Consider the following 795-nt stretch of genomic DNA (forward strand, 5'->3'; position numbering starts at 1 on the left):
AAAGGTCTTCCTAGAATGATGGAGGTGTTCTCATCTTCCTCCATGTCAAGAATAACAAAATCCACTAGGAGGAAGAATCTTCCCACTTTGATCAAGACATTTTCAACCACTCCGTGTGCATGCTTCATTGATTTGTCTGCCATTTGTAAAGCTATTTGTGTGGGCTTCAACTCTTTAATTTATAACCTTTTCATCACAAATAAGGGCATCAAATTAATACTTGCTCCTAAATCACATAATGCTCTCTCAAAGTTGGTATTGCAAATAGTGCAAGAAAGTTAAAAACTCTCTAGATCTTTCTTATTTGTTGGCAAGTTCCTTTGAATAATTGCACTACACTTCTTGGTCATCTCCACTATTTGGCCTTCCTTCAAGTATTTTTTTTCTTGGACAATAATTCCTTCTAGAAGTTATTATACAAGGACATTTGTTCAAGTGCTTCTATCAAGAGAATGTTGATGTTCAATATCTTGAATATCTCCAAAAATTTAGAGTACTACTTTTTTGGTTCTCTCCTTGGAGCCTTTGAGGGTATCAAATCCTATGCTTGTACTTTTGCACTTAGACCTTCTCTCTTGATACATTCTTTGAAGCTTGAATTATATGTTCGTTAAAGGTGGGGGTCATGTGTTCTTCCAGGGGATTAGCTTCCTCTTGAGTCTATTTCTCTTGCATGGTTATGGGCTCTTCCTTCTCTTCTTTTTTCAACAACTTTTCACTTCTCAAATAAATAGCTTTGCACTCTTCCCTTGAGTTTGGAATTATGTCACTAGAAAGATCATTTGTGAATTTTTT

The sequence above is a fragment of the Arachis duranensis genome, chromosome 2 (genome assembly GCF_000817695.3).
Source record: "Arachis duranensis cultivar V14167 chromosome 2, aradu.V14167.gnm2.J7QH, whole genome shotgun sequence".
Classification (NCBI taxonomy): Eukaryota; Viridiplantae; Streptophyta; class Magnoliopsida; order Fabales; family Fabaceae; genus Arachis; species Arachis duranensis.